Source organism: Myxocyprinus asiaticus, chromosome 39 (genome assembly GCF_019703515.2).
Source record: "Myxocyprinus asiaticus isolate MX2 ecotype Aquarium Trade chromosome 39, UBuf_Myxa_2, whole genome shotgun sequence".
Classification (NCBI taxonomy): domain Eukaryota; kingdom Metazoa; phylum Chordata; class Actinopteri; order Cypriniformes; family Catostomidae; genus Myxocyprinus; species Myxocyprinus asiaticus.
In genome coordinates, this window is record NC_059382.1 from 32,236,046 (window position 1) to 32,260,393 (window position 24,348).

General features: G+C 40.3%; 1 long non-coding RNA gene across 1 annotated transcript in view; it reads right to left on the minus strand.

The window, feature by feature from the left end:
• Positions 1–9,428, minus strand: part of LOC127430213 (uncharacterized) — a 110,189-nt gene extending 100,761 nt beyond the window's left edge. The window contains exon 1 of the long non-coding RNA XR_007895424.1: positions 9,384–9,428. This is a non-coding gene — a long non-coding RNA (uncharacterized LOC127430213). The remainder of the gene's footprint in view (positions 1–9,383) is intronic.
• Positions 9,429–24,348: the final 14,920 nt, after the last annotated feature.

Here is a 24,348-nt window from a genome sequence, read left to right on the forward strand (position 1 = left end):
GTGTAGAGCTGAATTTCTTAGACTGTGAGAGAGCCCTCCTAGCCACAGTCTGGGCTGTGGAACACTTTCGCAGCTACATCGGGGTCAGAAGGTAATCATTGAAACTTGCCACCAGCCTGTCTCCTTCCTCAATAGTCAGCGGCTAAGAGAAGAACGAGTGTCCAACAGTCACATCGCGTCATGGATGATGGCACTGCAAGGCTACGACATAGAATTCAGGTACAGTCAGAACCACAAGATGGCTTTGGGTCAGGGCCTGGCCGAGTGCCAACATTGTGACTGCGAAGGACAGACAGGTTCCCCACCCCTCCTCGTTACAACTCCTTCTCTTCTCTCCAATCATCATTACTATGATGAAACTGTCTGTCAAGATCTCCCGAAGGTTTATGTGGATGGCTGCTCTTTTCACCATGAGAGCCAGACCCGAGCTGGAGTGGACATAGTCTGGGTCAATTACGTCGTTCATGCACCAGACAGTTACCAACTTGGTGCAAAGACTAGCCAGTACGCAGAGATTGCAGCAGCACTCATTGTGTTGTAACAAGCCGCTAGGTCGTCTATTGTGCAGTTGGTAGTCTGCTCTGACTCTAACTACGCCCGCCACAGCTTTGTCTCACACTTCCCCACATGGAAAGAAAATGGCATGAAGAATGCCAGAGGAAAGAGATCAAACACTCTGAACTATTCCTGGCTTGTGACCAACTTGTTACTGACAGAGGGATGACTGTGTATTGGAAGAAGGTCAAAGGTCATTCACAAAGAGGGCAACGATGAAGCTGATCGCTTAGCTAAGCGACGTGCAGTAGAGGGCCCACTATGGGAATTCAAGGAGGAATGGCTCCCAAAACCACTATCTTGCTCGGTGAATGCCGTCACCCGTAGACAGGCAAGAGAAAACCGGGAAAATCCCCAAAACTGCCTGCAGACTGTGAACCTGGTTCAACAACTGGGTGACACAGATTTGAGTGCCATGCAGGAAATCCAGCAGCGGTTGATGAAACCTCAGGCACAATGGGCCCTACCATCCTCTTTACAGGACTCAAGAGAACTAAAAGCTCTCTGTTAGGTACAACAACACCTGAAACTTGAGACAGGTCTGTTGGTCTATGTTCCCGATGGTCCAGTTCCACCCCGGTGGGTCGTTCTGACCGACTATGGGGGTGATGCTGCTACATGCCCACAATGCTCCCATTGGAGGTCACAGGAGCTACAAAGTTACCTACCACACCCTCCAACAGTTTGCATACTGGCCATTTATGCTTAAAGACACTAATGCATATGTAAAGGGCTGTCTGATCTGTTGTCAGTTCCGTCCTTCCCGAACACTGAATCGAGCTCCACTGCAGGTCAAGGGAATCACATTTCCTTGGTCCAATCTGCAGATGGATTGGATCAGACCAGTACCCAAATCGGCGCGAGGCAACAAATACCTCCTCACTGTCACCTGCGCATTCACAAAGTGGGTGGAGTGTTTACCAGCACCCAATGACATGGCTGAAACCACAGCCCTAGTACTGATGAACCATGTGTCCAGCCGTTGGGGGCTACCTCTCTCGATCGACTCATTTCACGGTGGCTGTGATGAAAACAATATGGGAAATGTTGGGTGTGGAAGCCAAATTCCATATTGCATATCACCCCCAGTCATCAGGTCAGGTTGAGCGAACCAACCGTACCATTGTCAGCATGCTCAAGAGGTATGTCAACAGCAATGGCAAAGATCGGGACATGAAACTCCCTTTGGTACTGATGGCCATCAGGTCTACTCCACACCACACCACGGGGGTCACACCCTTTGAAATGATGACTGGGAGAGAAATGACTCTCCCACTGCATCTTCTGTACCATCCAGAAGACGTCAGTGTTGCAACCACATATACTGCACATCAGTACGTGACCGATTTACGCAAACACCTCCAAACTACATTTGCTTGGGCCCAAACAAACCTGGAAACCAGTGTCAAAGGACAAAAGGCCTATTACAACAGGAAAACATCTGACTATAAATATAAAGTAGGTGATAAAGTCCTCTACTTCAAGTTCGCTAAACCAGTGGGAATATCCAAAAAGTTCCTACCAAGCTTGTCAGGCCCCTTTGAGATCATAGGGAAGCTCTCCCCGGTAGCTTACCGAATCCGGATCTCGAAGCCAAACCAAACACCAATGTACAAATGGGTCCATTCAAATCAGATCAAACCCTCTGAACAGTCTCCACTCCAAAGGGGGGCGGACCCACAACAATAGTGTCCCCTGTAGTTAGGTGTAGCATGCTTTACTCACAACATTAGCATTTAATAACACTTAAGACTACTCCCGCAAACACAAGGTAACGAGACTCTTGTATGTTTCAGGATGAAATTCCTTTGGATCCTTGGCATCTTCCTCAACCTGCAGCTCACATAAGCCAATGAGGTGGTAGAAACCAGCCCGCCAACCGGTATTGTCCTGCAGGAGGCCCCTGGGCTCTTAATCACCCATTGCCACCTATACACCCAAAGAATATACGTTCGTTTAGACCCTTGGGATGTGTATCGCAAACACATCCAGTTACCTCCACAGATGACGGAGGGCAGGGTAAGCGGAACCCAAACCCAGGACACAGTTGAACATGCCAAATTGACAACTGTCCACATCTTAGAAAAACTGCAGAAATTCCTAGTCACAGAGGAAGAACTCAGTGGGAATAAATGACCAAAGCGGTTCCTCTGTGGCCTGCTAGTAGCAGCATTGGCCATTGGTTCCCTGTTCTCTATCGGCCTTTCGGCTGCTAACTCCGTCAGTCTCGGTACACTCCAAAGACAAATGGGTGAACTTAATGAGGAAATGCCAGATATCCAAGAGAAACTCCTGTTACAACAAGAACAATTACAGGATCTGGGTAAAACCCTGCAGGGTACCATACTCACTGTAAACATGCATTCTGCAATTCTAAATAACACACTGCAAGCTCTGGATGCCTTGTCAGAAGTTGTGAGATCAGACATAACACATGTGCGAATGGTTAGAGATCTAATCCATGATCTTGTCAGGGAAATTAGCACTTCAGTTAACAGCCTGAGTGGTGGAAAGATCCCATCCTACCTAGTTCCCCTAAACATGGTTGAACAAATCCTTAGATCAGCCACTACCACCATTGTGCAGACTTCTCAGATACATCTGGCATTCAGCCTTGGCAGTGCAGTCCCCATCCATGTAAATCCTCAGAAACTAGAGATAGGATTTATCCTTAACTTAACAATTATAGAGAAACAGAAAATTTACCAACTAAAATCCATATTGAACTTTGGGTTTTGGAAGAATAATGTACATGTACATATCAATAATGTACATGTACATGTGTACAAACACCAAGGACATACATTGGGTTTGCCCCATTTACCCCTTTATCAGAGATATAACCAACCACCTGTGCGGTCTGAGGGCTGACACCCCAGAGCAAAAATATCAGGCTAGTATGTCTGTTAAAGAAGGAACAGAATCTAGGGTAGAAACAGCTGGTAGTCGATGGCTTGTCAGTACTCCTGCCACCGAGATCCTGATGTCATACGACCATCATGACACAAACACTAAATTAACAATCCCAAACCAAACGGTGTTCTTGAAGGTCCCACAAGGGAACACTGTACATATAGCCGACATTGTCCTCCACCATCTCAGTCCAGAGAGACGCGATTCAGAGACTGAGATGATGGACGCATTCAGAGGCCACAACCTCACTATTGATGACACCCTTCAACAGCAGCTTCTAGCTGAAGGGACCAAATTAGTAAAGTTCAGTCTCAAATTGACTGGGCTCATGACTACATTTCTCAATTATCGGCTTATCAAGAACACCCCATCAGTTTGACTGCCCTTGTGCTCATCCTCAGTGATTGGATCACCACGGCAGGCATCGCACACGCCATGAACAGACACATCCAACACTACACACTAGACTGGATGCTATGACACTCGTTCCTCAGCGTTTCAAGCACCTGTCTACCCCTCTACCACTAACTGCTCCTAACTCTGCCCAGGAACAGTTATACTAACTGTAACAATCTTTCCCATTTTCCTTTTCATAATCATTGAAAACTCAGGGATAACAAAGGGTTGTTGCAATGTTTGATGTGTTTACCGATGTGAAGTGCTATGTTTTGATAGAAATTATGTTAGTTAGCCTAGTTAGAATTCATCTGCCCAGATGTTACCTACTATGACTGCCCAGGTGTCAAAAGCCTTTATGAACTGTTAATGCTTCCAGGAACTAAGCTCATGCAAACCCAGGACACATGGACTGTACAACTTTCGGGTTGTCCTCAGGGACTGAACTGTTCAACTTTTGGGTTGCTCTCAAATACTGTGGCAGGAACACCAACCTTAAGACCAGGGGGTGGGGTGTAGGGCCTTGGCCCACTCAAAATGGCAGCAGAAACCGCATGACCCTTTGTTCTATAATCAAAGGAGAGACATTGAACTCAATTTCCCAGGATCCTTCACAATTTCAAAACTGGATGTGAAGTCCCACCCATGGACCCAGTCTCAAACGCCATTGGTCGAAAGCGACTTACGACCGATGACGTCATCTTGTCAATAAAACCAGTGGACAGATGGAGTTTGGCCTCTCTGTGCTAAGCTCCAGCTGGCTGTTAAGGGACATCTGTACCGTGCACGTACTGAAGGAGTTTTCCCTCCGTTTTGGACTAAGAACAAAGAGACCACGTTTTTCTAACCTCACCATTTGGCCACGGTAGAGTAAGATTAACTTAGCTTTGTTTAAGTCTTCTAGTATACTTATAATAACCGGTTCAGTTTCACTGCAAGACAAAAGTGAATTTATTTTGAAAAATGGAAAGGCTACCAGTTTCCCTTCTCCCTCTTTTTCCTTCAGTGTTGAATACCTTCTGTATTCTTCTCCACTGCTAGATCCGAAGAATAAAGCAGAGATGCGTCTTTTCGCTGAGAAGCTTAAGACAAGAGACCATCCAGACCGTTTCTCCTGACCGCTCAATGCCACAGGAATTCTAACGGACAACCCTACTGAAATCACACAGGATTTCCCAAGTAAGGCTTGATATCTAGGCAGATTTAGTATAGAAACTGTGATTTTATTGTGCAACTAAATCTTATATTTGATTCTAAATGCTGATGTTTTGAGTATATTTTGTATGTTAAACTCTGCTCGCTGTTTGCTGTTTTGAGTTGGGAGATTTGCATTTTTTTGGGGGTTAAGTTTGTTTTGTTGAGTGATCTGAACTAGTAATTCAGTCCCGCTGTTATGAGCGGTTACCCTCAATTAAATTGCATGCACCTTTCCTCTCTCTCTCTCATTCTCTCTCTCTCTCACTGATATTCACTGAGTGAGCGGTGCCGCGGTTTATGTCCGACTCAGGCTAGTGTACCAAATTCTCCCGCCTGTTTCCTCCTTTGTGTGTCCGCTCATTTCCACCCACTCATGGTATCAGCTCCATTTTGGATCGAATCCTCCATTTTTAATCTGATCCTCCATTTTGATTCCTTTGTTACCGCATCGGGACACACACACACACACACACACACACACACACTAGCATATAGCTCCACTGTTAGTTAAGGATTTTCTTGATATTTTTTGGGTTATATTCAGCTAGTATTGGCTGTGTTCATTACTGCTTGATTATAATAAATCTTGTTATATTATAATAAGTTCTTCTGTTTGTTTTTGTTTGAATATTGTGTTGAAGCCAGCTGTTACCTCAGCGTACTGTTATTTTATTGGTGTTAGAAACTAACTGTAATTAGATTACTATTAGATTTGTATGGCAATAATTTAACTAGTTCCTCCCCTTTTTGATTATTTTGTTTAATAATTAAAATACTCAACCTTCAGGGTAGATTTTGTTTTCATTAGACTCGATCAGTGACTTGCTATCATTATTCTCTTGTCAAAGAGTGGTGCCCTGAGGATAGAATTTAATGAGTTAAATTCTATAATTTAATTTAAATATTATTTAATAATTAATAATAATTATTTATTATTTCTGATAGTAAAACTGATCTAAACAACCCATAGCACCTACACTGTGGAGCTAGACCATTCAAAGCTTTGTATGTAGTTAACAGAATTTAAAAATTAATACGAACTTTAACAGGTAGCCAATGTAACGACGATAAAATGGGGCTAATATGATCATATTTCTTGGTTCTAGTCAGCACTCTGGCTGCTGCATTTTGAACCAATTGAAGTTTATTTACTGAACTTGCTGGACATCCTCCCAGTAATGCATTACAATATTCTAGTCTTGAGGTCATGAACGCATTAATTAGTTTTTTGGCATCAGCAACAGAGAGCATGTGTCGTAACTTAGCAATATTTCTTCAGTGGAAGAATGCGGTTCTACAAACATTGGAAATTTGATTTTCAAATGGCATAATGGTATCAAATATAAGTTCGAAGTTCTTCGCTGTTGAAGACGATGTAACAGTACATCCATCGAGAGTCAAATTATATTTTAGCGGCTTATTTTTTAGAGGTTTTTGGTCCAATAACTAGTACCTCTGTTTTGTCAGAATTGAGTAGAAGGACATTTCTGGCCATCCAATCTTTGATTTCATTGATACACTCTGCTAATTTGGAGAATTGTGAAATTTCATCAGGTTTCGAAGAAATATAAAGTTGGGTGTCGTCTGCATAACAGTGGAAACTTATTCCATGATTCCTGTTAATAACTCCCAGGGGAAGCATATATAAGGAGAAAAGAAGAGGCCCTAAAACTGATCCCTGTGGCACTCCATACTTAACTTATGTTTGATTTGACAATTCCTCATTTACACAGACAAAGTAGTAGTGGTCTGCTAAATAGGACCTAAACCATGCTAATGCAAGTCCACAAATGCCAACATAATTCTCTAGCCTATTCAAGAGAATATCGTGATCTATCGTGTCGAAGGCAGCACTAAGATCTAACAGCACTAGAAAAGAAATGCAGCTGCGATCAGATGATAAGAGCAAGTCATTAGTAACTCTGATATGTGAAGCCTCTGTACTGTGGTGTGGCCTAAATCCTGACTGAAATTGTTCATATAAACTATTTCTCTGTAGAAATTAACATAATTGGGAAGACAAAACCTTTTCTAGTATTTTCGACATAAACGGGAGATTTGAAATCGGTCTATAATTAGCCAATTCTCCAGGAATCAAGTTATCAAACTGTTTCTTAATATGTGGTTTGATAACTGCCATTTTAAAGTTTCTCTCTTATGTCCTAAGGATAGTGAGGGAGTTAATAATATTAATTAGAGGTTCTGAGATTACAGGGAATTCCTCTTTTAAGAGCTTAGTTGGTATTGGATCTAACATACATGTTGTGGCTTTTGATGTTTCGATAACTTTTGTTAGCTCTTCATGAACTATGACAGCAAAGGATTGAAGCTGCACGTGAGGAAAATTATGAAACACTGTTTTCTGAGGTACTGTGACAGATGATTGCATAATTCCAATTTTATTTCTGATTATTTCAATTTTATCAGTAAAGAAATTCATGAAGTCATTACTATTGTGCTGGGATGGAATATCTGGTTCAGTTGAGGCTTTATTCTTAACCAATTTTGCCACAGTACTGAATAAACACCTAGGATTGTTGTGGTTATTTTCTATGAGTTTGCTAAAATACGCTGACCTGGCAGCTTTTAGTGCCTGTCTGTAGCTACAGACACTATCCTTCCATGCACTGCGAAACACCTCTAATTTTGTATTTTTCCACTTGCGCTCCATTTCCCAAGCTGCTCTCTTGAGAGCATGAGTTTGATCATTGTACCATGGTGCGGGGCTTTTTTCTTTAATTTTCTTTAATCGAAGGGGGGCGACACTATCAAGAGTACTAGAGAAGACTGTATTTATATTTTCTGTTATTTCATCAAGTTCTTCTAGACTTTGGGGCTTACTGAGTGTATGAGATAGATCTGGAAGATTATTTGTTACAATTAAAGAATTGTTCTACCTGAACGATAGCGTGGTGTAGATTGAGTAACATTAGCTGATCGCAGCATACAAGAGACAAGGTTATGAACTGAGATGTCATCACTCTGCGGTAGAATTTCTACTGTATCAACATCAACTCCATATGACAGAATTAAATCAAGCGTATGATTATGGCGATGAGTTGGTCCTGTCACATTTTGTCTGACTCCAAGCGAGTTGAGAATATCGATAAACGCTAATCCCAATGTGTCATTTTCATTATCTATGTGAATGTTGAAGTCAACAACAATTAAAGCTCTATCGACAGTAACTACTAGATCTGATAGAAAATGTGCAAATTCACCAAGGAAATCAGAATAAGGCCTGGGTGATCTATATACTGTAGCAAGGGCAAAAGATAACAGGGATTTTTTATTTATATCTGACGGTGTTACATTAAGCATTATTAGTTCAAATGACTTAAACTTCTATCCTGTCCTCTGAGTAACACCAAAAATGTCACTGTAAATTGTAGCAACACCTCCTCCTCAACCCTTCAGATGAGGCTAATTTTTATAACAATAACCTGGGGGAGTAGATCCATTTAAACTAATATATTCATCCGGTTTAAGCCAGGTTTCAGTCAAACAGAGCACATCCAAACTATGATCTGTAATAATTTCATTTACAATTAGTGCTTTGTTTGAAAGAGATCTAATGTTTAGTGCATGCATCTTCAACTGGGGCTCACAGAAAAGCAGAAGACTTGCAATAAAAAAAACAATGCAACTCAAATATTGCCATATTACCCACTTCAGTATCAAATCTTATCTGGTCACTGGAATATTCCCAATACTATAACAATTCTTATTGTGCCTTTAAAACCCTATAATTGTTTTTGCATCCTGGGTGATACAGCATTTGAGAGGCTGAAGCGAGGAGCAGTGAGTAAGTTGGCCAAATTTCTGTGAAAATTATTGAAAATATTGTCCCTGCAAATACTGAGATCATGTGATTTTGTATTAAAACTCTGGCATCAATTCACAATCTTAATTTAAAGTAACATGGCAGCATTGTGAGAAATCCACTGATGTTGATGTTGTTGTTGTTGTTGCAAATTACAATTTTTCATGAAAAATAGGCTACATGCTGCAAAATTGTCAATAAAAGAAATATGTTGAAGAAAAAAACGTAAATGTTTAAAAAATGTAATATGTTACAAAATAGTAATACATTAATTTGTTTTCATAAATTAATTAATGAAGTATTTTTATGTTCTTGCCCTTAAGGGTTAATGATCAGCAGGCTTACAAAATATATTTTATAAGTACTTTTTCCTGGAGTAATTAATGTGCATCAGTAAGTGTACAGGCAACATGTATTTCCACTGACATAGTTTTTTTGGTCTGCACCATGTAAGCTTGCAAAGGTGGGAAATTGTAATCAATGATGAGAAAGACTTTACCATTCAGTGATGTGCTGTGATATGGCTCTGTTGAGGAGTTCCTCCCTAAAGGTAAAAGAAAAGACATCAATCACATTGAAACTGCATTTCAACAGTGGGTCATTCCATAATAAACTCAAGTCTTATGAATGTAAATTCTAGAATTATAAAGAAATAACAGGTTAACACCACCCTACAGTATATCAAACATTATCTTGAGATATTTGGCACTACAATACAATACTCAAAAAGAATACCACTGCCTTCTATATTTGAGCTTCTTTGGGGTGGATTTACTGCAAACGCAGTCCCTCAAAAAAAAAAAAAAAAAAATGCAGCTGAAAGATTTCAACAAAGCAAAACATTTTACTGTCTAAAAACTATTGTCTTCTGAAGCATGAAGCAAATGAAACAGGGGTAAGGCACTGGACATCTCTCTGAAATAGAAAAATGCGTACAAGTGACATTATTAAGTAGTATTATTAACAGTCCTACTACTAATCATAATCATAAAATCATCATATTTATTCCTTTAGGGAAAACACAAAGATACCAACTGTTTCCCAGCACAATTTATAGGTACAGCAGATAGCAATGTATTTAAATATATGTTATATTGTTTTGAGACATACAATTGTAATATTACAAAGATAACTTGAGACGTCTACCTTTGCCATGCTCATTTGGACCTCTATGAAAATTAGTGCAGAAAATGCCACATGGTTTGTCCCTAAAATTAATACACAGTCTTTGAGAAAGTATGACAGTTAACATTTATTCACCTTGTGTATTATTGACTGTATATGGCGCGTGCGGCACCACTGAAGGCTTGCGCGTGTCATAGGACATTAGTGAGTGAAAGACAGAGAAATTAATGAACTAAAGTTAAAGTTTAGAAAATATGAGTGAAATTGATCATGTTGAAGTTGACAATCTACAATAACTGAAATGAGTCCAACATGGTGAATTATCTAAATTTACCTCAGTTACCGGCTGCCTCACGGAAAGCTGGGCAGTGCGCAAATAGGGCATTTAATTACAAAATTACCAAGCGGGAATGTTCTTAAAACACTGAGGTATAAAACAATTAATATCTAAAGTGATATTCAATGATAGACTGACAAAACATTGTGTAAAATGATTAATAAAAGTACATTTGTGCTTACCTTTTTCTAGCGACGCATCCACTGACGGTTGGCCCGGTGTAGACTAAAAAACGTGCATGCGCAGAACTTCTCTAAACAAGTTTCAACATTATAGTTAAGATTTTGACCACATGGGTCCGCGGTACATGTTGATGAATCAACCTCATTCCGACATTGAATATATGTTCTATTTTCGACCCAACAACGTTATGATGTACTGACTAAATAGTGAATGTTGATTCAACATTGAAAATTGATCGACGACAGATCCCGACCTTTACAACTACAAATAGACGTTGAATCCACGTCTCCTTGCTATCTGGGTAGGTCTTAGTAAAAAATACATTTTATGATTAATCGTGATCTGCCTTTGAATGTTCCCGGAATCAATTCTTAAATCCCAAAATCGATCTTTACTTCATGAGCAGCCCTCTACAATACGACTAAATAACTCACAAACGCGACCAACTTTTACACAAAATGCGACTAAGAATGTCTGTGATTAGCCAATGTCTTGTTAATTTTCAGATTTTACTTGGCAATGATTGAGTAGTATAGTGGGTTAGAATTTTAGAACAAAGGCTACTTTTGATGAGAGTAAACGTTTGGTTTATCTCTTTTGGTTTAGTTCAGTTTAATGTGTCCAGTGACTAGATCCACACAATCAATGTATCATTGAATGTCTCTTTTAATACCCTTTCTGTTCTTTACAGTCAGTTGTTGATTAAAAACAACAAAAAAGAAGCATTTAATTCTAATCACACATAGCACGAATGCCTTAAAATAGCAATGCGACTGCTCTCTTATTAATATGTGCTCAACCGAAATACTTCTGTGAGACGCACGCTGAACTGCTGCTATTTTTAAAGAGACAGTGCCGTTTTAGAAATTGCTCTACATAGGTAAATACTTGTAAATTGTAAACTTGTAAAGTAAATACTTGTAAATCGAATCAAATTATGCATGTAAACAATAATCATGTAACAGTATATAACAAGAAACATATAACTCAATTAAGACTTTGATTTGTACATTTTAAAAAAGCTAAAGTGTGACCAACATTATAAAAAACTAGTGATGAAATAAAATTGGTAAAATGAATATTTCCATAATGTAACGAGTATATAGTAAACAGCATTAGCTAAGAGACATGTTCTTTAATATGTAAACAAAATACATTATAACTGATATATACCCAAAAGAGTCAGAATTGAACCAAATTAAAACTAATTGAACTAATCAGCTTTAATCTAACTCAATTCATATTAAATGTATAGAAATTAAATTACTTTTATTATCATTTAATAATATTGATAACAAAGAAGTAGTCAGGGCTATTCCATTGTCTGAGGTCAAATAAACTGCCATTTGATGGTGATTGACCAGTTAAAGATCAGAGATCAACATCTGATCCCTCTATCAAATTCAGACTTAAAGGAGCAATATGTAACATTCACATCAAGCGATTAAAATGGGTACTGCAGTCCAAGTTGTCTCCCACGTACCCTCCTCCCCAGACTCGAAGCTCACACGGGTTGCCAGGCTGAGGACACGCAACAGGAACGAGCAAACTGACAATGGCAAATGACGAGCCTTACACTGTAAGTTGATCAGCTAATGTATATGTTTGCAGTGTTTGTATTGTTTGCAAATTATAAACCAGCTCATGTGGATTTTTTATAACTCTGTCAATGTTAGCTAGATGTATTGCTGACTTCCATGGCTGCAGCGTGCTGTGTTGCTCTCTAACTTGTTTCAAATCTGGCAACCCGGGGTATCGAAATACTATTGGGAAATGGGCTGTTGGCAGGATCACACAGGCCAAAACACAAACAGAAATTCCAGCCCAGAATGGACATTTCAAAGTAGAATATACTGGCTGTAGCATTGTTTTCAGAGAAGCCATTATTTCAACTTAGCATGTTTCCTAAATCTCTAATAAAATATTATGATAATTTTATGCTTTAGAACAGTAAATATATTACATAGTGCACCTTGTCAAAGAGACATGCACGGGCCTCAAGACTTAACACACAAATCACAGTAATGGTGACAATCATCAAACACATCACTGAGTAAAAGGATGAGCTTTGAATTATAGTACCACAGCGCATGCTGGGAATCTGAATATATGAGTGGGATATATGTAGTTCTCTTGACTTATATTTTTTATTTCAGCTGAATAGTTTTTCTAAGTTTAGCAACACATCTCAAGTTCAGTCAACAGACACTTGGATACTTGAGCTATTTCAACAAGATTAATCCAGGGCAGTTATTCTAACTCTACATTTGAAGTTATGATAACTAAAAGGCAAAATAATTTCTTATAGTGTAATCGAACAGAGAGCTTGTGAAATCTCTATCAGTTGCCAGCCCTACTTATGACAATTTGACGGATGCTGAAATCCATAGCAATTTACCATCCACGTATATTCTCGGAAGTATATTGCAAGTCTTTTGAAGCCATTCGATAGCTTTGTTTAAGGAAAAGATCAAAAAAGTAATTGCTATTTACTGAAATTGTTCCTTTCAGTCAGAGGCGATTCAAGGGACTCTATTAGTAAATCGGGCACTAAACAAGCTTAGAGAGTGCGTGCAAAAAAATGGCGCTTTTACCAGGCGCAATTCATTCTAAGTGAATCTGCCATAAATGGCAATCCAATCTTTTCTAAAGAAATTTGAAGTAAACATGAGAATCCATAAAATTGTCTCTAACTGCACACATATTTGGACTACAACTTCTAATGGACGTTGTTTGCTAAAGCCTCGCAATGACAAAAAGAGGAGAGCTTACTCACTTTAATGGATGTGTGTCTTTATCACATTTATAATAAAGTCTCATTTTGATTTTGCATGATATAAATGAAGGAGTTACTCTCACTGTAACATTTCTATCATAAAACAGTGGTGAAATATCAAAGCTGGAGATTATGCCTTTCTAATGATGTACTGTAGCTATATTTTGTCACGATTAAATAAGAATTGTATGGAGAATAATGTGCTGTGAATGTAAACAATACCCATCGCGACTCGCGCAGCCATTGGCAATCTATTTGTGTGAAGGGATAATTCAGTAAAAATTACAGATTCTGTACCAGTCAGCACTGCCATGCTTCTTCTTTTCCTCCTCTAGCTTTTTATCTCTTCTGACTTCCAGACTGATTCATCAGACGTCCTCTTCATGATGCCTGCATCCCACTCTTCCTTGAATATGATAGTAGCTAAAGGGATGGGGGCCCCCTATGGTTTTAAAAAAAAAAGTCATTCTTGTTTACTAAGCATTGCCAGTCATTGGTTTCAAGTGTCGTTGCTGTGAACTACTGTTATTGCTGCCCGCAGGGAGGCGCTCCCAGCTTGGGGCCCCAGGCAAGTGCTTGCCTTGCCTGTCCCGTGGCTCCACCTCTGCTTTCAGTAAGTTGATAACTCAAAAAGCTTGACCACTAAAGCCCCTTTTCATTGTAATTGCATGGGAAAAAACAACCAGAGCCTTGTTTCCCAATAACGATTAATCCAGCCTGGTCTCCTGAAATATTCGTGAGCATTGCAAAGTTTTTGCAAAACTGAAATTACATGCTTCATTACACATTTGGCTGCGGTTTCCAAGTGAAATGTCCAGCAGGGGGAGCCAAAACCAAGCAAAATTAGGTTTTAATCAGACAATGTCTTTAAGGTGAATTTTAGATGGAGGTTTTAGTAAGTAAAACGTACCTCCCTAACCTAAAACTTTACCCTAAACCTAACCAATAGTGTCTGAAAAGGAGAGTTTAAGAAAACATTCTTACCCTTAACCAACACCTAACCCAAACCGATAGTGTTTAAAAAAAAAAAAAACATACATTTACTGAAACAACCATGTCATTTTTTGTCATTTCTATGCCACTTTCACTTTTGTGCATCTTTGGCTGGTCTCGAACTGTGGTTGGTGAATCCAAAGTCCAACACTCAATCAGGTGACCTACCAAGCAAACTAACAATAAGTTAAGAAGAATAAGTGTGTATATGTAGGTTAGTCTGTAATACAAGTGTTAAAATGTATTACTTTTCAAATCAGAAGTTAAAGTAAAAAAAAAGTGTGTGTAGCGTATTAATGTGAAAAATATGTTTTTATTAAGTCATAATCAGCAATTGTACTCATGGTTTGTCTGACAATGCGTAAAATGCACAGTTGTTCATTAAGAGTAATGTTCATTCTATGAGACCAGGTTGGATTAATCTTTACAAGCAATTTTATGAATGTTCATTATATTTATGTGCGTTTCCCAAAACTGAACTTTACATGAAAGCTTTAAGTGCTACTCTTGCTATAAAGGCTCTGAAACAATTCATGTTATGAGTGAGCATAAAGTGTTAGTTTGAGAAATCTGTGAAGTCTTGTACTTAATTGGTTGTGTTTTGCAACAAATTAGGATCACGCTGTAACACATTAACGGTCATATGGTGAGAACATCTTGATGGGTCATCCTCCACTGCACTAGGTGAGTAATGACACCACATGTGTCTGCGTGTTTCGAGCTATCTGAATCCTGAGTGCCAATTATACTGATGGAGGACATGAACATTTGACTAATGGACACAAACCTGGAGAGCTATGTGCAGTACCAGGTTATTTAGCATAAAACATTTGTGCACATTTTAGTACAGAATAAGAACCATTCACACAATGCTTATTTCCACCCACGAAACATGTGAATTGCTTGACAAATACATCAGTATAATTAAATTTACACCTACCCACCTGTACCTGAACGCACACTTTACAGAAATGGCTGTTACACAACATGAGCTATTGTAATGCTCTGATAATGAATGCTGGATATATGCATTTTATGTTATCTGTGTCTGTCAAGAATACTGACAACCAGAACACATCACACTGGACTGAACCAGGCTGGAAGGTTTATTTATGATGTAACACTGAAATATTCAGTGCAATAGGAGTCTGTTGCATATGTCAGTTGAATAAATAAACAAGCATAAGAATTTAACACGTGGTTTGCAAACATAAATTTTGTCCTCAATGTTTGATTTTAAAATGCCTGCTGTATATTTCTTGTAGTAATAAAGTGATTCAGAGTACTTCATGTAAGCTGTGCATTATTTGTGCATTAATTATGCATTGCTGAATCTATATAACAGTGGAAATGCTAATTATGTGTTCATAAAATTAATTTGCCTGCAAATAAAATCAATCATCAACAAAAACCTCTCCACAAAAGTGAATTAAGCGCTTATTCAGAATTCATACTCCTGCAATTCACTATGTATAAAAAGAAAGCAGTGACATGACAAATCCTCGGTTTTAGATTTGATAATTTTAACAAAATATGAACTGCAGACATTACAGACAATACAGACAAGTATTGCTTGATAAAGTTGAGCAGACCTAGATGTGCTTGTTTAGTAGGTCTAAGAAATTAATGTTTCAAGTTTTTTTCAGGTAACTGGTACAATACAGCTCATAAGCATCGTCACTTGCCATAATGCAATATACATTTAAAGCTAATGTGCACTGTAAGCATAAACACTGTACAAAGAAATTGCAAATAAATCTGTAATTTGAATTGGTCTCTTTTTGCATAAAACAGCAGTATAGTCCTCTGCAAATAAGAAACCATAATGTGTCTACTAATTCTGAAACTGCAGTAAAAATTTGATTAATTGTTTATTTAAAGGATCAAGATAAAAGCATTGACATATGAAGCAATGCGCAAGGCAGAAAATCCCAAATCATTAACATACATGTGGTTGAACCTTGAAAATATGTTCTGGTCATGCTTATACCTCAAAAAAGAGATTATAATTTGCATAAAGAAAATGGAGCATATTTTAGGACCATTAACAATTTATTTATTTATTTATTTATTTATTTATAATTTTTTTCACAGTGGCATTATTTTCTTGGCAATGAAGCACATTTTCCCCTAAATTCTCATTACTGTAATGCATTTGGACACTTTAATCTTGAGTTTGTTTTTTTTTTTTTTCTCTCCATTATTTAAAATTATTATATTTGAAATTAGTGCAAAAAATACAATATATACTGTATCAGTCTTTATCTCACACACGCTGGGTCTCATGCAGTTTCGCTTTTGAAATTGGTTCAGATGTAAGTGAATATGTATATATATATATATATATATATATATATATATATATATATATATATATATAATAGTGGTTAGGTTTAGGGTAGGGAGGTCATGTTTGTTTATTTAAACCTAAACAGATCTTAAAAAGACATCTGTTTTTCATGTCACATTTGCTTATTATGACACTATCGGTTAGGTTCACTATAAGGTTTAAGTTTTAGGTTAGGGAGATTCATCTTGTTGATTTAAAACTCGATCAAGCAGTGTTTCCCAAATTTTTGCTTTAAGTACCCCCACAACACCATCAGTAAGGCTCAAGTCAAAGCCAACAATTTGTACAAAAGACTAAGAATCATTTAATATTGTAATTAAAATTGATTATCATTGATCAATCAGTATTGATTTGATCTAACGACATCCCTATTAGGGCTGGGGATTGATAAGACTAACTGATTCGATTCCGAATTACAAGCGCTGAACCAAAAACACTTATTAATTTGCACTTTATCAATTGACTCTTGAAAACTTGAATTTTATCTGACTCCAATTTTATATTAATCTGACTCCAATTTAAGTTTAACCTCTAATTTAGATTTAAGGTCTAATTGATTTCTGATCATTCTTTTAGTGTCATCTTTTTAAGTTATTGATTACTCTGATTCGTTCTAACTTTAATTATCCTTCCATTCATGTCCCGATTGTCGCTCAGAGTCATATGCCAGCCGATTAATTGCATAGATCTCAGGAACACAAAATCGCCAGTCTCGTTCATAGTCAGCGGTTGCAGGGTTTACTAATATCATCTGGTTCGGCCGCCTACTGCTTGCTCATAACCAGATGATAGTTTTCTTTAGTCACGTTTCATACAACTTGCTAAGACAGTGATAAGTTGTAGTCTTACATGGTTTTCTCTTATTCATAAGCTCCAGTAATGATCATTATCCTGGACATAAGTTTGCAGTAACAAAAGGTGTCCCTCGAATCTACCGGTGATAAATGATTTAAGAGAAATACAGAATAAATCAAAAAGTAACAATTTATTTGCCAGGTAGGATTTAAAACGTAAGTTACAAAATCAAAGCCAATTTCACACATGATCAGAATAAATAAACATTCCTAAAAATAAAAGACAAGTCAAAGAAACATACCTGGCAATGGAAAACTACACACAGTAATTGTGTGGGATATCTGACTACAGACTCCCCGAGCTTCTCTGCCATCTCTCCTTAAGTACCAAATGATTCTACTGTTATTTCAGATGTGTGTGTTTGATGTTATTCAGGATTTGGTTTACAATTTAGGAGGATGTAAGTAGACATTTGAAACTTGTGATTGAGTAGGTCGTTTGATGTTTACAAAGATAAGACAATCTGCATACAGCACCTGGTCCCTGATAGAATGCAGTATTTTACTAAGTTCTTAAATCTTACATGTGATTTGACTTTATTGAAAGGGAATGAGACCATTTTACCAGTTGCACTAAGACCTCTTGAATGATACCAAATATTTTACATTACGGAACATGATAAGTCATAACTTAGTTTCCCCTTCTGTCACTCACTCGATGTTGTGTCGATGTAGTGACACTAGGGGTCGCCCTTGGGAGCCCCAAACACCTCTGATCTTTGAGAAAAGGCCAATGGGAAACTGGAATTTGCATGCCACTCCCCTGGACATACGGGTATAAAAGGAGCTGGCTTGCAACCACTCATTCGGATTTTTTCTTCGGAGCCCAGCGGTTGTGTTCAGCGAGCTGAATTACTTTGCCGATCCATTCACCTCTATATCAAGTGAAGCTGTTGGATTTATGCCGCATTACAGCGGTTTCTCCCCCTCTTGCACCAGCGTTGTGCAGAGAACGCCTCTGGGCGCTTCAGCGGCTAAAAGAGTATATTCTTTCCTCATAAAGAGTATATTTTCTACTAAAAGAGTGTCAATTACGAAAGCGTCTTTTTCAAGATGTCTTTTCGTTTGTGTATTATTTTTGGTTGCGGTCGCTATCTCTCCGCTTCTGATGGCCACATTCGCTGTCTCACGTGTTTGGGTGCTTCCCACGTGGAGACATCTTTCATGGGTGGTTCATGTCCTCATTGCAAGAACATGACCATGGCAACGTTGTAGTCGCGGCTTTCTTTCGTCAGAGGGAAAGCCATCCCAGCGGCTCCCCACCTCAGTCCTTCTACCTATGGGTATGTGGCAGAGGCGGTTAGCACTGGGTGCGATTTGGGGACCTCAATGGGCGCTTCTCCGCCGGGAAACCCCCTCATGGACCTCCCATTCCCAGCACTCTCGTGTGCCCCGGTCGGATTCTGGGATGAGACCGCAGGCTCGTCTCAGGGCGAGTTCACGATCTCATTCGGAGCTCATGAAGAGGATGAGTTATCGATAGCAGCATCGGAGAGTGGGTTCGTCCAGTCCAGTGCGGAGAACTTGGCTGGGCTCCCACCCACGGGTGCGGTACTGGCAGCCATGCTTGCCCGGGCGGCTGCTAGTGTCGGGCTGGAGTGGAATCCTCCACTCCCCCCTGAACCCTCGCGGCTCAACGATTGGTTCCTGGGCCCAGAGTGCCACTCACGGCCGCGCCCTTCCCCGGTACCTTTCTTCCCGGAGGTGCCTGATGAGCTCACACGATCGTGGCAGGCACCTCTTATTGCCCGGACCCGGTCTGCGGGCTCCTCCGCTCTCACTACCCTCGACTGTGGGGCGGCCAAGGGATACTCGGCAATTCCCCAGGTGGATCAGGCCGTCACGGTGCACTTGTGCCCGCAGAGTGCCGCCACCTGGCGGAACCGTCTGAGGCTCCTGTTCAGGGCCTGTAGGCTTACATCGTCACTGGCTGCTGAGGCCTATGGTGCTGCTGGACAGGCTGCCTCCGCCCTGCATGCCATGGCTCTCCTGCAAGTGCACCAAGCCAAGGCACTCAAAGAACTGCATGAGGGTAGTCCTGACCCGGGATTGATGCAGGAGCTGCGCTCAGCGACCGATCTCACCCTCTGGATGACGAAGGTCACAGCGCGGTCTCTCGGGCAGACGATATCCACCCTGGTAGTCCAGGAGTGCCACCTTTGGCTCGACCTGGTCGAGTCAAGGGAGGCTGACAAGGTACGATTCCTTGACGCCCCCATCTCCCAGGTTGGCCTATTCGGTGACACCGTCGGAGACTTTGCCCGGCAGTTTTCAATGATGAGGAAGCATGTATGTAGCCGCTATATTGGCACATCACGATGCAGTAGACGGTAAGTATTTAAGGAAGCACGACTTGATCGTCAGGTTCCTGACAGGCACTATGAGGTTAAACCCCCCCAGATCGCATCTCATCCCCTCGTGGCACCTGTCTGTGGGTTGAGCCGGTTTCATCCCGTGCGTTGTCTGGTACGAACAGGTAAGTTCCGGGACAGCTGGCCGGGTGTACCGCTTGCACATAGTGCCTTTCCCTTCCCCTGAGGTGAAGACATGCGCTTTTTACCCCCAGTCGTGTTCACAAAGTCGTGGACCCTGGATGTCCTTCCTCCTTAGCCCTGTGGCAGGCGAGTCTACGGAGAAACTCGCTGCAGGCCCAGTACGTGTGCTAACTAGGCCCTGTACTGGGGTAGGTGCTCCACATGTGCTGGTTGCCCATACGTAACCCCATGTGATGTATCTTCTGCAAAAAAGTTTCCCTGTTGGTAAACTGCATCTTCCTTGGGCAGAGGTCTCTCTGCCCCGGTCACCGTGTTTGTAGAACTCCTCTCCCCTTGGGTAGGACCTACGATGGAACATCTCCACATGAGATGCTTCTGACAAGACTCGGTAAGACCATGTGACGTATTTCCACTCAAATGCCCCCCCCCCCCCAGGCGGGGTGTGGTCTCCATAGTGTCCTCCCCTTGGGAGGGACACCCTCTGATGAACGGACCCAATATGGCCCCCAGCTGAACGATTTCGTTCCTTTTGGGGATAAAAAAGAGAAGAGGCCGCGGCTGGGTCAGCTGGTGCCTAATTTTGGGCAGTCGACTTGTCCCCAAGGTGCAGGGGACCGTTTGACACCTGTAAGAGCATTGGGGGAGGTTACGAGATGGCCGGTTGCACTGGCTACGAGGCACGCAGAGGTCTGCCCGTCTCGCACCGGCAGTCCACGTAACACAGTTCAGTTAGTCGCGCCGTTTTGTATAGGGACCCCTAGTGTCACTACATCGACACAACGTTGAGTGAGTAACAGAAGGGGAATGCCTCGGTTACTGTTGTAACCTCCGTTTCCTGATGGAGGGAATGAGACGTTGTGTCCCTCCTGCCACAACACTGAACTACCCACTTCTTTTATTCCCGTATGTCCTGGGGAGTGGCATGCAAATTCCACTCGCCAATTCCCATTGGCCTTTTCTCAAAGATCGGAGGTGTTTGGGGCTCCTAAGGGCGACCCCTAATTTCACTACATCGACACAACGTCTCGTTCCCTCCATCAGGGAACGCAGGTTACAACAGTAACCGAGATGTTTTGGTGACCCGAAAGTGGCCTGAGGTGAGAGAGGGGGCAGATGTGAGTGAGATTTGTGTTTTATGGTCCTTGCTCAGTAGGGTGTGTTGTCTCAGGTGGAGATGCTCTTCTGTGTGAGAGTTTTATGATGTTGGTTCTCACAGAGTTCTTTGACTTGTACCGGAAATAGTGCCTTTGGGTCGTAGACATTCTGGTGCCAGCCTTACATAGCTAATGCAGTTAATTGTACAGGGGACTTAGTACATTAAGAAATATTAATTTTACAAATTTCATTTTATCAGATGTTTTTTTATCATTTTGGTCACATTTATAGCTTTTTAAAAGCTTTTTTGGCAGTTCAGCAAGTATCTCACAGAAGTGTTGTGGTTGAATGCATATTAAAGAGAGTGAAGTCCCACAACTTCTTTATGGGATTCGTGCTATGTGTGATTAAAATTAAATGTATCTTTTTGTTGTATTTTTTTATCAATAACTGACTGTTAAAAACAGAAAGGGTATTAAAATGCATATTATTCAAAGACAAATGGATTGCGTGCATCTCATCTTTAGACACAGAGATTACCCAGAATAGTCAAACCAAACTTTTACTCTCAAGATGCAGTAAAAGGATCTTGGTGTGAACTTTGTGTAACCGGTCCTGCTCGTCCTGCTCCCAGCGTGATTAATATTGATTAACCCATCCATAATCCCTACTTTTATGGCCCAAGCACTGAAAGTGCGGAGGCCCTATTGTTCTTCTAAGGATTATTACTAGGGCCCAAGCACTGAAAGTTCGAAAGCCCTATGGTTCTTCTAATGGTTATTATTAGGGGGCCAAGCAGCAAAGCTGCTGGAACCCTATTGTAATTGTACTGATTTTCTTCTTTTTTCTGCCCTTAAAGTGTATGGGCATCAGAAACTGTAAGCCGTGGAGACACCAAACTTGGCAGGATGATCCCAAATCACCCCCCCCCAGTACTCAGGTGCACAAATGCACACCCATCTGACCCAAGGTGGCGATATAATAAACACTTTTACGTTTTGGCTCATATCTCTAGTACCGTAATGGCTAGAATCAAAATAATCCGATCCGTATATAATCTTTTTCCACAATTTTGAATTTTTTGGGGCCTGGGTAGCTCAGTGGTAAAAGACACTGGCTACCACCCCTGGAGTTTGCTAGTTCGATTCCCAGGGTGTGCTGAGTGACTCCAGCCAGGTCTCCTAAGCAACCAAATTGGCCCGGTTGCTAGGGATGTTAGAGTCACATGGGGTAACCTCCTCGTGGTCGCTATAATGTGGTTCGCTCTCGGTGGTGTGCATGGTGAGTTGTGCGTGGATGCTGTGGTGGATGGCGTGAAGCCTCCATACGTGCAATGTCTCCGCGGTAACATGCTCAACAAGCCACGTGATAAGATGCACAGATTGGCGGTCTCAGACATGCAGGCAACTGAGATTCGTTCTCCGCCACCCGGATTGAGGCAAGTCACTACACCACCACGAGGACTTAGAGTGCATTGGGAATTGGGCATTCCAAATTGGGGAGAAAAAAGTTCATATGTGATGTTGTTTCTGCGACAGCCCCAGAGCTCCTACGCTCGGTGTATACGTCAGCGTCCGAATTCATTCACTCACTGCCATTCACTCTATAGGAAAAAAATTAATGAGTTAACGGTTTCGGACACAGCGATGCATTTTGATAGCATAAAATTTAATTAGAATCAATATTTGACTGAAATTAGATCAAATTTTTGATTACATGATAACATAAAAATAGATTTTTTCCCCCATTTACCCCCTATTTTCCATATTTTGGATAACATGGTTGAGTCCATTTTCATCAGTGGACCCTCATGTTATTCTCATTTGAGATGCCAAATGCCTCTCTTTGAAAGTAGATGAGAGAAGGCTGGTGCAGTCTGGGGAGGAGTGAAATAAGTGCCGACAAGTTGGACAGTTCTCACTTCTTGTAGGGATCAGCTGCTATAAGATCAAAGGCAGATATCACATGATTCACGTTCAAGTGCTTTGTTGTTAATAAAGTGGATGCAATTTAAATTCTGTTGCTTTTAAATGAAAATAAATATGATGAACAAAACACTCAATGTACCTGTTATTTAATTCCCCCCATAAGACGTGTTTTTTCATAAAGTTTTCATTTAATAAAGACACGTATTTTAGATATTTCAGAAATATGATACCAGTCACATATCCCATACAGAGATTGCACTGTCAGAATGTTGGGAATATTTACATATAATAATAAAAACATGATATTAGAGATAAAAAATCAAACATTTTAAAAGAGAACAAAACATCATGGTTGTTAAAGCCAATGAGCATTAAGCTGTGTCATCAGCAAGTCATTTCCCATCGTGCTTGCAGTTCGCGTAACTCTGAAAAAGCAACTGCGCCGCCTGCATGCTACAACTGTGGCCGCCTCGCTCTCGCTGGAGTATTTTTGACATACGTGGTCATGATATCACAGCAAGTCGGACAGATTTCTAACCGGCATTCACCTGTCGGTGATCACTGGTGATCGGTTCTGCACAGAACTTGCTCATCTCAAATGAACCTAATGAAATGCATGCTGTTTTTTTTCTTCAATCATTGGATTGGATCATAAGCAGGGAACATGAAACATAAGTAGCCTACTGTCACTCACATGTCACATGTTTTTAAAAATGCACTCTTTTAACATTTTAAAATATGTTTTTCATTGTAATGTTCTAATTGCAAAATAGACTGAAGAAGATGAAAGTTGATTTTTAAGCTTTAATTTGATACCAAGTATGTGAACACTGATGAAATGTTTTATTTTTGATATAAAACTAAGCCACCGGGTGGAAATGGGCCCATGGTGCTTGGGCCAACCATCGCAGCTTGCAGCTATATTTTTTATTTGAAGCCATACATTTTGTTCAACAAAGTAAAATCCAATTCTTTTCACGGACCCCCAGGAACCTGGTTATGTACCACCAGTTTGGAATCACTGCGATAAAGCATGAACTTTAAACACCTCATCTGTTTGGGAGAAAATTTAACTTGCTTTCAGTGCCACTCAGTGAACATTTCACCTTGGAATTGCCGTAATACGTGAAATGAACCACGTAATATCATTTTACAAAATGTTGCCACAGTCAAGTAATTTTTATGAGCAGGCTGTTAAATCAAATTAAAGGCAGTACAACAAATACAACCAGTATGTACTTTTACGCTACACATTATGATAATTAGAATCTTGGAGGAAAATGCACTTAAACTAGAATTTGTACAGTTGTGCTCAAAAGTTTGCATAC